The sequence below is a fragment of the Octopus sinensis genome, linkage group LG14 (assembly GCF_006345805.1).
Source record: "Octopus sinensis linkage group LG14, ASM634580v1, whole genome shotgun sequence".
NCBI lineage: Eukaryota > Metazoa > Mollusca > Cephalopoda > Octopoda > Octopodidae > Octopus > Octopus sinensis.
In genome coordinates this window covers 45,945,597-45,959,080 of record NC_043010.1, presented here as the reverse complement: position 1 = coordinate 45,959,080, position 13,484 = coordinate 45,945,597, and the positions used below count along the sequence as shown (strand labels likewise).

The following is a 13,484-nucleotide window of genomic DNA, read 5'->3' as shown; positions in this document are numbered from 1 at the left end:
CATCAACTTGTCATTAGATAAACTTCCTCTATGGGACACTAGCAACTCGACCACATCATCCCCTATGACTTCTTCAAACCCTCCATCATTTATTAGGTCGTCAAGTATGAAATTTAAAGTAAGGTATATGGTAAACTTTGACAATTGCTCATTTTGCACCATTTTTATATTTTAACAAACTTTATTTTTTGTTAGAAAGCTGACACAGTTATTACTTTATTCTAACTCATTTTGTGCCTTATAAAGTATTTATAAATTGTTTTTTGCTATTTTTGTTTAGAGATGGATAAGTCGGAAATTTGTACAGTTTTGAAATATGAGTTCTTTCTTGGAAATGCAGCATCAGAGACAGCTCAGAATATTAATGAAATATTTCATTTTAATGTTATTACACAGCAGGCAATATCAAATTGGTTTGAAAAATTTCGTTCTGGTAACTTTGACCTCACAAATGAGCAACGTGGTCAACCAGAAACAAAGGTGGATAATGACAAACTGAAAGCCACCATCGTGTCAGATCCATCTCAAAGTGCCCGTGAATTATTGTTGCTGTTTGGTGTTAGCAAGCAAATAATATTGACTCATCTAGTTCAAATTGGTAACGTGAAAATGTTGGATAAGTGGGTTCCACATGAACTCAATGAAAATCAGAAACAGCAACGTTTGGAAGCCTGCATTATGCTACTTTTTCGTCACAAAAATGAATCATTTTTGAACTGAATTGTAACATGTGATAAGAAACAGATCAAATACAACAACTGTAAACATTCAGCACAATGGTTGGACAAAGACGAGCCACCAAAACACAGTCCAAAAAGCAAAATTCATTGAAAGAAGCTGATGGTGTGTGTTTGGTGGTCTAGTGCAGGTGTGATCCATTATGATTTCATTAAACCTGGTTCATCAATCCCGGCTGAAGTACACTGCAGCTAACTGGATCAAATGATGCAAAAACTTACAAAAAAAGCAGCCTGGATTAGTCAACAGATCCACTCCTATTTTATTGCAAGACAACGCCAGACCACACATCACAAAAATGACACTGGTGAACCTACAGGCGTTGGAGTTGGAAGTTCTTCATCATCCACCATGCACACCTGATTTTTCCCCCACTGACTACCACTTCTTCCAAAACTTGTATAATTTTTTGATAGGAAAAAAAATTTATTCCAATGATGCTGTAAAACAGGCCTTCCAAGATTTTATTGACTCTGGATTGCAAAGCTTTTACAGTTCTGGGCTGGACAAGTTACCGTTGAAATGGCAAAAGTGTATTGACAATATGGGTACATATTTTCTGAATAAAACTATTCCTTGTATTTATAAAACATTAGCAAACTTTTTTGTCTTTTCTACAAATTTCATACTTGATGACCAAATACAAGAGCCACAATCTCTTTCTGAATTTGGTGTAGACTTTCTGCTCGTAAAAAACTTGTGAAGTCACAGAAGCAATCTGGTCATATATTTTCTCTAAGTACCATTCAAAGCTGAAGGTTTCACTTCATCCCATGACTTAACTACATCATCTACAGCATCTATTAAGTTTCTATCTGTAGGTGTATCTTCTCTGTCAATTGCTATCATAAGTTGTTTGAAGTTTTCAGATAATGTACCTTGAAGTTAACTATCAAATCATGATCCATGGCCCAGGGAGAAGAATTCATATTCTTGGGGATATACTTAACTCTTACATTATCAGAAACTAAAAATAAAGTTCACTGGGTGGTTTGATGTGTTCTCTAAAAGAAGTAATTCCACCAAGGTCGACTTTGTCTTTCATTCTTTTGGGGGTCAATAAAATAAGTAGCAGTTGAGCACTAGGACTGGGGTTGAATTAATAAACTTTCCCCCTCCTCTGAACTTGCAGGCCTTTGAAAGTTTGAAAGCAATTTGAAAGCAATATTATATCTAACACTAAGGCAGTGAGCTGACAGAAACATTAGCATGCTGGGGAAAATGCTTAGCAGCATTTTGTCCATCATTACATCCTGAGCTGAAATTCTGCTAAGGTTGACTTCGCCTTTTGTCCTTTTGAGGTTGATAAAATAAATACCAGTCAAGCATTGGGGTTGATGTAATTGACTTACCCCCTCTCCTGACACAAAGACACACACACACATACGCATGCATATACACACAACAGGCTTCTCTCAGTTTCCTTCTGCTAAATGCACCTGCCAAAGGCTTTGGTCAGCTTGAGGTTATAGTAGAAGACACTTGTCCAAAGTGCCATGCAGTGGGACTGAACCCAGAACCATGTGGTTGCGAAGAAAGCCTCTTACCACACAGCCACACCTCACAAGATGGCTACTTCAATTTTGTATACCAGATTATGTAACATCCCATCAGCCCATATTTTATTTAAGTATTAAGTTGTCTATGACTAAATTTATTTAATATATCTTTCCATTTTATTTTTATTATTTACTGGGTCTCATCCTAGATTACTAAGATTGATACCAAAGGTATTCTTCGTGAACCTTCCTTAATCACCAACTGTTGGAAAAGTAAGAGCAGGAAGGTGGGGAGGGAATTTAAGAGGTGGCATAATAGGAAAAAAGGATTGAGCATAATGATTAGAGTAGATTTAGCTGGTATTTCTAGCATGGGGATTGAGAACCTGTGTAGAGACTTCCACTGTAGTGTTAATGGCTGCTACATTGCTATTGACTTAAGAAATGTCTTATCATTCTGTAATCAGATTTCTTCACTCCTTATGAATTCAGTGTATTGTTGCTGCATTATTGCATGTGTTAAGGTTGCTGTTATAAGATATTGAAATTACTAGTGATGAAGCTCTCTTTGCTGGGGTTCTTTTCAGTATTTACCAACATAAAACAATGTTACTTTATTTGTCTGTACTGTCCGACTTTCAGTTTTCTAAATTTAGATAAGTTAGTCTCCCACAACTACACATATTTGCAAATCAGCCGACAGTTCTCTATATTAACAAGGACGGAATGGATTATAGAAATTCTTTTAGTTCAAGCACAAAGCAAAATATTTATATAGACTATTGATTTATCCTACTTCATGACTGAATGAGTGAGTAAACAATTCAAACTTTTTTTTCCAACCCTGCTCAACACCTTTTCTCCAACACTCTCACCAGGGCATTTAACTTGGTGACCCAGTAGAAAGGTAAACAGCTAAGAACAGCACACAGTGATGGAAAACAGAAGTATTGTAAAAAATTTTCCATTTTCATTCGTTCTTAATATTGAGTTTGACAACTGTGAAATTTTACCATGAAAGATACCTGTCAAATAAGGCTTTGCTTTCAACTTCGTTACTATCACTCTGATGAGGGCAAGAAAATAAGTGACTGGATTATTTAATTACTGAGAAATAAAAGCAAACACAAGTTTCCACAAATATGAATTTACAGTTGAGATTATTATGACAGCATACTGTAATATTTAAGCTATGTGAGCCATCATTACAGCTCTTGAAAACCACTAAGTTATGGAAAGATACACACACACACACACACATACACACACACATACTCAAATGCACCTGTCTTTTGGCTTAATTATTGGATGGTTTAAGTTGAATTAGCCCATAGCTAGAAGTCATTTCAAGTTGATAATGAAAATGGTATCATTTTTGCTGTGTCCCATGAAAATTTGGGCTTCAGTAATGTGGTCCATCAATTATTTGACCAAAAGGCAAGTTCTATTGCATGGGGTGGGTGTGTTTAGATTGCATAGGAGGATGACAGGGCAACCGACTTCTAAGTTAAGTTCATGGGGAGGAAGTCCTGGAGGATCTCGGGAGTTGAGAAATTCTGTAAGAAATTGTGTAACATGATCGAGGTGGTATCAAATAGTTATGTTTAAGGATCAAACTGGTTTGGCTGCCAGCATTTCAAAAATTAAAGTTTATGGAAAATTTTAAAATTTGGTATAATAATATACTTTTCCAAGCTGAATTGCTGGAGTAATTTCATTTTTCCAGATAAATGTTTTTAAACATTTATAGACGTTTAAACTTTGATCATTTTCACCCAATCAGAAAACAGGATTTGGAAGTTGTCAATTTGTGCATAACTATACATTTTGTCATCAATATCCTGAAAGCAGCATGTGTTGTCAATATTTGTAAACAACACGCGTTTTGTAGTTTGAAGCATTCAATATGCATTTAATGCGATAGCACAAACTTAAAAGATTTATCCAAAAAACGTTATTTAGCTGTTATTTTTAGCACAGATCACAACCACATCAATGACAAAAAGAAACGTTTAAACAAGTAGTTTTAAGCATTCAATATGCATTTAATGCAAATGCGATGAACAACACGTTACCTGCAATAAACGCATTACAATTTTTCCCCACAAATGGTTTCAATACAGTTTTAACAGAAAGATTTGAAGAATTAGATAAAGGTTCTCCAGTAATTTTCTTTCATGTAAATAAATGTTTATGTTAATTTAAAAAATTTGTCAGCAAAATCTTATAAAATGTCAATGTTCTAAAAGATGTACATGTGTATATGTTATATATGGAAATAAAAGAGTGAACAAAATATGTTTAAAAAACAAACATTTAAGCATACACTATTACAAAATATTTTTATAATTAAAAATGCAAGCTAGAAATACATTCAATCAATTTCTCAAACAAATCACAATTTTTGTATCTCCTGTGCCACATAAATTCACAGAGATATGAATCTCCCATAGAATGGTGAGTGCCACAGAGTCATTTATTACTTCGCTTCACAGAGGCCCACGTACTCTCCACTTGTTGAGTGTGGGTACCATCTTTCAAGTTAACAAACCCAACAATGTGGTTCACCGTTCTATGCTTAAGATTGTAACCACTAACTTCAGAAATGTGAGAGTACACCCTCCACAAATCACTGAAAATTGTGGTTCCTGGAAGAATTGAGTGATGTAGGAATTCTTCCAGTGTGTCATGATTCGGACTGTACCCTTTTCTTGAAGGTACAACACAATATTCTCCTCTGTTTTCAGTGTTTGCATCATAAAAGTTTTTGTTCCTTCTTGAGCTACACCTGGCTCATAAGGGCCGGTTTCCCGGTTTCCTTGGTGTATAGGTTCCCCACCTGGACGGGATGCTGGTCTGTTGCAGGTGAGCTGCAAGATGCAGGAGGAAAGAGTGAGAGAAAGTTGTGGCGAAAGAGTCAGCAGAAGTTTGCCATTACCTTCTGCCAGAGACACATGGAGCTTAGGTGTTTCGCTCATAAAAACACACATCACTCGGTCTGAGATTCGAACCCGCAATCCCTTGACCGCGAGTTCGCTGCTCTAACCACCAGGCCATGTGCCTCAACTCATCATAGAAGTGGGGTTACAGGAGCTTGCTGCCATAATCAAACAGTAAAATTTCCAACAGAATACCATGTAAAATTTATCAACACTTACTTCCTCACAGATAAAAGAGTTCTTGGTTCCACTCGTTACTATGGAAACAGGCATGAATGTATCTGTTGCTTACAATTGGCTAAAATTATCCAAAATTTTCAAACTTTAATTGCTAATAACTCTTTAAATTCATTGATTTATCTTTTTACTCTATTTTTTTATGTTAGGTTTTTAATGTGATAAATGTATTATAAACACTTGGTCCTATTTTTTAAGTTTAAAATTTATTGATTTATAGTGAAAACGATTTTCACATCATTCATTAGCCAATAAAAGTGCATCATTCTACTGAATATGAAATCAGTTCAAACAGAATTGATGCTGGCAGCCAAACCAACTAGATCCATGTTTAATAAAAAGTAACTTATTTACCTAAGTTTTAACATCATCTCCTTTGAAATAGTCACCTTGTGCAACAATATACTGGTCCCAGCATTCCTGCCACTTTTGGAATCCAGCCTGGAAGTCATTTTCTGCAAGTGAATTGAGGACCTTCTGCAATTCACTCTGGATCTTGACAACAGTGTTAAAATGGCGACTTTTGAGCTGCATTTTCCTCATGGGGAAGAGATGGAAGTCCACAGGTGCTAAATCTGATGAATAGAGTATGTGCAGAAGTAATACCATATTGTTTTTAGCAAGGAACTCATGTGCGAGGAGAACTTGGTATCGTCATGAAGAATCTAAGTTACTACTGATCTGGTAGCTTTCACAAAATGTGTCCCTCAAATACTTCAAAACGTTGTTGATTTCCTCCAGTGATCTTCATACAAAACCTGATAAATTTTCTTCCCATTTCCAGGAGCGACGCTCGTGGCAGGTCTTCCAGATCACTCATTGTCTTTCAGGGACATTCTTCTGCTTTTGAAGAGCCAGTGCCACCCAAAACACTGTGTACAATCATTGCCTCATCCTATAAGCTTGCCAAAGTATATTCAGTGTCTCTGTGGCACACTTCCCAAGATTAACACAAAATTTCATGTTGGCTTCTTATTCTGTCTATGACAAAATCGCAGACTACAGCAGACACATGATCACAAAAACACAAATTTCACAAGTTATGAAGTAAACACAGCAATGTCAGCTAGCACACTGCCTCATGAAGGTCGCTGTGACCTTCATCTCACTGTGTACACAACTGCGTGCTGCCATTTGTTGGAGCCCTACAAAACAAGTCCAGGAACTTCTTCATACCACCTCATCTATGTATATCTTCCCATAACTTAGTGGTTCAGCAAAAAGAGACTGACAGAATAAGTAACAGGTAAAAAAAAAAAAAAATAAAAAGTACTTGTCACCTGAGCTATCAATAATTAGAGGATGAGGAAGTAAATGAAAATGCCAAAATAACAGGAAAATAAAGAACTTATATTTATGACTCCTCAAAATACTATAAAAGATACGAAATTCATGAAACCAAACCTTGTACCTATAGTTGTTGATATTACCCAACAAGCTGTCCTTGCTTCACCATATTAATTACCCATTTGTGCTATAATAATGATTTTAAGTAAATATGACTTATGATTTCAAATAACAGTTAAGTGTAATGGCTATCTTGACATCTCACTCAAACTCAAAAGCCAAACATTAAAATAAAATTTTTTTTAAAAATGTGGATTTTACTACAGATTAACCTTTTGTTGCTGTGCTTATATTGAAATACATCCTCTTTATTTCAATTAATTTAAAGATTAATCAAGTACATAATAAAATAACTTTGTTGTTATTAAGCTAATTTTTGGAACATAAATTAACATAAAATTTTAATGGGAAATAGCAATGAAAGTGCTTTGACAAAAACAAATGATTTACTGTTTAACCAAATTAAACAAATAATTGATTAGTTAGTTGGATATTTAACTAATTGACTAATAATAAAGGAGTGGAATTGAACCAGTGCATGTGCTAATAATATTGGCATAATGATGAAGGTGGTGAGCTGGCAGAAACGTTAGCACGCCGGGTGAAATGCGTAGCTGTATTTCATCTGCTGTTACGTTCTGAGTTCAGATTCCGCCGTCGTCGACTTTGCCTTTCATCCTTTCGGGGTTGATAAATTAAGTACCAGTTACGCACTGGAGTCGATATAATCGCCGTAATCCGTTTGTCTGTCCTTGTTTGTCCCCTCTGTGTTTAGCCCCTTGTGGGTAGTAAAGAAATAAATATTGGCATAATGACTCTTCCTAGACAACAAAATTAATGGGAAATTTTAAGTTAAATCACTTTAAAATAGAAAGTTTGTACCACAGAACCAAGGGTCAGCTTGTGTGGGTTGATATCAAAAGGATTAAAGATATCATGGTATGTAACATATTTTCATGAACCATGCCTAAAGCTGTCAGTGATCATGCAACTCCACTCCCTTCAGCTCTGCACCTCACTTAGTACATTACTGGGTTGGTCTTCTTATATAACCTAGATACTACCAGGTATCTTGTTTCTTTATCTTCTCCAATTTTTCTTTCTTTTAGATAGAGTGACAAGCAAGCATAAAATATCTATGCACAAGTGTGGTTGTGATTCAATGAATTGAAGTTCACTTCCTGCCATCATAAGTTTCTTGATTCAGTCCCAATGTATGGTACCTTAAGCTAGCGCCTTTTGTACAAACCTACATTAACATAAGCCTTGTGACTGATATTTGGAAGCTTGTTAAATGGACTCTACTTGTTCTTGGATGATGATAGGCTAAATTCCTCACTGGTTTATATAGAGATCTGGTCAGTTAAAGAACACTTAAGAAACCAGGTCCTTGGGTGCCATTAATGAATTATATTTCTGGTCTGCAGATATCTGATGAGTCATAGTTTCTCCCTCCTTTCTCCTAACAGTCTCTGAAATCTCATAAAAAATTCACAGCTCTTGCCATTCTTCTCTGACTGGGCTGTCAAAAATTACTGGATACTAGTAACTATTGTTTTACATGAGAGCTACATTACTGAAAGTCTCGAATAGATACAAAAGAATTGCATAAATTATACAACTGTTTTTTATTAATGTATAAGTTAAATGTATTTTTTCCTATAAGAAAGTTACAGAACAGGATGAAATCATCATATGATAATTACCAATACTGTTTATCTAATGATTCTCACATTGACCAAAGCAGTGTTTCTCAACCATTTAAAATCTATGGACCCATTTGATTACTCTTTTATTCAGGTGAACTCCCATAGTCATTCAGAGTTTAAAAACTAATTTTATCGCTACTTTCAAAATTCTTGTTTTGTTTTTCACTCGCTTTTATTCTTTTACTTGTTTCAGTCATTTGACTGCAGCCATACTGGAGCACCACCTTTAGGACTCATTCTTTGTTAGGCTAGTACTTATTCTATTGGTCTCTTTTGCTGAACTGCTAAGTTATGGGGACGTAAATGCACTGGCATCAGTTGTCAAGCGATGTTGGGGGGACAAACACAGACACATGAGCACACACATACCGTAAATCCTCGAGTATAATCCGCATTTTTTTCCCAAAATTTAAAAGTCAAAATCCCTAGTGCATGCTATATACAAGGTTTAAAAAGAAAATTATTTTCTAAGCAATGTCCGAGTCTCTATTTGCTGTGGCAATGTTTATTCAGACACATTTTGTAATGTCGAGCACGAAAATACCTTAAGCTAAACCTGAAAGCAATGAAGTCATAAAAGAATCATTCGTAACTTGCAGTAAGCAACATTTATTAAACATTATTACTGTTATTTATTTAATTTCTGTAAACAAAATGCACAAAAAAGTTACACGTTTGCATTATGTTATATGAACAATAATAATAAAGGACATTACCATATACATTTTTACAAACCAAGGACGTTATATAGACCTCCTTGACTCAAGTTAAGAAGGTGGGGAGCGTATTATACACAAAGTTTAGGTTTTTCAGAGGTACAGCCCACTAAAAATCCTCTGCGTATTATACTCAAGGGCAGACTATACTCGAGGATTTATGGTATATACGACAGGCTTCTTTCAGGTTCCGTCTACCAAATCCACTCACAAGGCTTTGGTTGGCCCAAGGCTATAGTAGAAGACACTTGGCCAAGATGCCACACAGTGGGACTGGATCTGGAACCATGTAGTTGGTAGGTTTGCAAAAACACTCTCTGGAAGAACATGTTTCAGTGGCTAGAAACTTAGCTGTTTCTCACAAAAAATGTAGCTAAAGTAAAAACTTTCCCTGCACCCTGTAATTACTGCTATGAATCCCCAGTTTACAACTTTGCTGGTATGGATCCTCAGTTTCTATTAGGTCCCTTTCTGCAGTTTGCCAACTGTTTTAGCGAAGGTTTCTGCATCAATTTTGTATGTTTTACTGTCAGTGTTGGTACAGTATTCACTCTCAGTTTTATATAACTTTGATGCATTCGGGTTGAAATCCCACTTTCTGTTCCAAATTTTTGACCAGAATAATTGTAGATCTTCTTGGGAGGGAGCTTTCTTAATGGTAATGTTTTCCTTCCTCATCTCTCTGTATAATGCTTGTGGGTTGGAAACAAACTTGTGATTGATGCTGGCATGTTTAAAAATTCCCATGTGATAGCAGAGTTTTTCGCACATCTCGGGCTTTTTCATAGCATCAAAGTAAATCTTGGCTTAGTTACTAAGTCCAAGTAAAATGAGAAGAGTACTTACGTCTTCTTAAATAGCTTACTGGTGAAGTAATATGTATGTATGTATGTATGTATGTATGTATGTATGTATGTATGTATGCATGCATATATGTTTATGAAAAAAGGATGAAAAGAAAAACATTCGAACGACCAATAGCTTTACATTCTTTTATAATCTAAATTTATAAACACTTGTATTTTCACTCATATTTTTTAAGTTATTACAAAATTTTCAGCAGGAGAACAGCACCTTTCAAGTAGGATACAAGAAGAAAGAATATTGTATAATTTAAAAAAATAAAGCTACTAATATTTATACATGTTTTATAAATAATATGAATTAATATCTCATTTGCTAGTACAATGTCTTCAATATGGGAATTACATTCAACTTGTAAATTAAACATCCATAATAATTTTCATTATTAATTGTAAAAAAATATATTCTCATTTTATATGTAAAATAGAGCCCCTTTAGGGGGTTGTTTACAGATATAGCTCACAAAAAAACAGCATATAAAGTATATATTTTTACATAATCATCAACTATACATTTGTAACAATGAAGTTAATTTCTGCATTTTGCTAACACAAAAATTAAATTTTTGGTATTGAACATCGAGACTATAAAGTATTTCACTTGACTTGCTAGAAACAGCAACCAAATCTCTCTTAAATTGCACCTTATCATCTCAAATGAGGAAGGACACATTGGACAATGTTGCTTGCTGGTGGTGAAGATGGATGGAAATACTTTTGATCAGTCTGCTTATTTAGGGTCCACCTAGAATTAAACAGCAACAAGGTTGCCAACTTAATTGACACAAAATATAACGAAGAGATGTAGTTATTGAAGTAGATTCCTCAATATATAACTGATGATTCTTTGATTAAAATCTTGCAAAATTTGGACTTAATAATAATAATTCTTTCTACTATAGGCACAAGGCCTGAAATTTTGGGGGAGGAGACTAGTCAATTACATTGACTCCAGATTTCAATTTGTACCTATTTTATCGATCCCAAAAGGATGAAAGGCAAAGTTGACCCCAGCAGCATTTGAACTCAGAACATAAAGTCAGACGAAATACTGCTAAGTATTTTGCCCAGTGTGCTAACAATTCTTCTAGCTCACTGCCTTGATAATAATAATAATAATTTTTTCTACTAAAGGTACAAGGCCTGAAATTTGTGGTGAGTGGGTTAGTCGATCACATTGATCCCAGTACTTGACTGGTACTTAATTTATTGACCCCGAAATAATGAAAGGCAAAGTCAACCTTGGCAGAATTTGAACACAGAACATAAAGACTGACAAAATGCTTGCTAAGCATTTAGCCCAGCATGCTAACAATTCAGCCAGCTTGCTGCCTTAGTAATAATAATAATGATGATAATAATAATAATAACAACAACAACAACAACAACGACAATAACAATAATAATAATAATGATGATGATGGACTCTCTTATCGAAGACGGTGTATGAATGTTCAGCTTTTGCCGACTGACCAGCACAAATGATTTGTATATAGCGATGAAATGTTTGTACCACACATTAGCATGCTCTTTCCATCAAATCGACATTGGTCTGAACAGGTGTACAGTGTAGCATGTGTCAGGTGTAGAAGTAATCGCAGAGCGATGTGAGATGAAGTGACTTGCTCAAGAGCACAATGCACCACCTGGTCTAAGAATTGAAACCATAATCTTGCAATACACCCTAACCACTAGGCCATGTGTTCTAATAATAATAACAATAATAATAGTTTCTGATTTAGCTAAAAAAACAGAATTTTCAATTTTGTATTTTTTTTTTTTTTATCAATTCTGGATGGATGAAAGAGAAAGTTGACCTTAGTGGAATTTGAACCCCAGAAGTAGAGAAGTGGAACAAATACTGTAAGGCATTTTATTTGACATTCTAATGATCTTTCTAATGCATTCAAATGATTTCTTATATATACATGCAAGGTGAAAAAATTGGGAGAAGGGAGCAGTCAATCATATCAACCCCAGTATGTGACTGGTATTATTTTTTTTTTATCTTAGACAGAATAAAAGCAAAGGACGTATAGAACTGAGAGAAATCGTGTAAGGCATTTTCAGCTAGTAATAATTTCAAATATTGGTACATCATCATCATCATCGTTTAACATCCGCTTTCCATGCTAGCATGGGTTGGATGATTTGACTGAGGTCTGGCGAACCAGATGGCTGCACCAGACTCCAATCTGATCTGGCAGAGTTTCTATAGCTGGATGCCCTTCCTAGCGCCAACCACTCCAAGAGTGTAGTGGGTGCTTTTATGTGCCACATGCACGAGGGCCAGTCCAGCGGCACTGGCAACGACCTCGCTTGAATGTTTTTTAGGCTAATATTTAGAGGATGGGGTTAGCGAAATATATTGTCCCTAGCATTAGACTAGTACTTTATTTTATCAACCCTAGAAGGATTGAGGGCAAAGTTGACCTTAATAGGATTTGAGTTGAGAATGTAAAGAACCAGAATTAAATCCCACATGGCAAATTTGTCCAATCTCTAAGGATTCTATCAGTGCACAACTCTTCATAGTTTCAAACTTAAGCACAAAGTCAAAAATCTAGGGGAGGGATCTATCAAAAGAAATAAATCTCCAGTACTTGACTCATATTTTATTAACCCTTTAGCATTTAAATCAGCCTAAATATTCTACCTATATTATGCTCAAACTGGCAAGATCCAGCCTATCACACCTATTCTATTGGGTTGTCCAGAAAGTTCATGCCAATTTATAGTAACTTACCTTTCGATTTATTTTAGAACATAGTTGAGTCCATAAAATAGGATTTGACTACACATCCATTTAGAGCACAGTTTAAGCTATCTTTTCATGGAAGAAGGTTTATGTTCCTATAACCTGTGTTAATTCTGTAACCCTTTAAAATGGAAGATAAGAAATTTCATTTTCGGCACTTGATGCTTTGGGAACCACACAAAAATTGCTGCAGCTTAGTTGGGATGTGTTACCCCACCCTCCATATTCACCAGATATTGCTCCTTCAGATTTCCATTTATTCAGGTCTCTGCAGAATAGTCTTAATGGTAAAAATTTCAATTCCTTGGATGACGTAAAAAGATACCTTGATGAATTCTTTGCCATGAAACCACCTCAGTTCTGGGAAGAGGGTATTTTCAAGTTAAAGGAAAGATGGAGACACATTGTGCAACAAAATGGTTCATATTTGGTTGATTAAAAATGTAATGGTAAGTATTTATTGACCTTTTTCTTTCCTTTAAAAATTGGCACGAACTTTCCGAACAACCTAATACAATGTAATTCTAAAGATAAACATTCACATTGTTAAAATCTTGAAGCTACAAGATAATGCATGGTCAATTCAAAACAATGTGAATAAATATGCATTATTTTGACAGAACAATTTCAATGCTAAGGGGTTAAACCAAATATTTCAACTGGGACTTTATTTTATTG

At 35.2% G+C, this 13,484-nt stretch overlaps 1 protein-coding gene across 1 annotated transcript in view; it reads right to left on the bottom strand.

The window, feature by feature from the left end:
* The window catches only part of LOC115219143 (retinol dehydrogenase 11), a 51,951-nt gene that overhangs the window by 31,531 nt on the left and 6,936 nt on the right, over nt 1–13,484 (bottom strand). The window lies entirely within an intron of this gene.